General features: G+C 33.9%; 1 protein-coding gene across 1 annotated transcript in view; it reads left to right on the top strand.

Annotated features, from left to right (window-relative positions):
- LOC119587661 overlaps positions 1-221 on the top strand; it is a 59,718-nt gene that overhangs the window by 48,523 nt on the left and 10,974 nt on the right.

Raw genomic sequence — 221 nt, 5'->3', positions numbered from 1 at the left:
AGACTTCAGGTATCAAGGTTCTATCCAGGGTTATTTTCCTTCTTTGTCTTTTACTGGCGCTCAATTCCAGAAAATTTTGAAGAAAAAAGATGCTGAAAACTGAATTGTACAAAAACTACGGACATGAAAACTGAGGTTGACTGTAATTGTATTTGTGGCTGGTCAGTTGATTTTCTAAATTATTTTATTTTACCTTTGTTATTGGTCTTAACCATCAGGAG

Source organism: Penaeus monodon, chromosome 23 (assembly GCF_015228065.2).
Source record: "Penaeus monodon isolate SGIC_2016 chromosome 23, NSTDA_Pmon_1, whole genome shotgun sequence".
Lineage (NCBI taxonomy): Eukaryota > Metazoa > Arthropoda > Malacostraca > Decapoda > Penaeidae > Penaeus > Penaeus monodon.
Note: the sequence above shows the minus strand (reverse complement) of the source record. Positions and strands in the feature narration are given on the sequence as shown.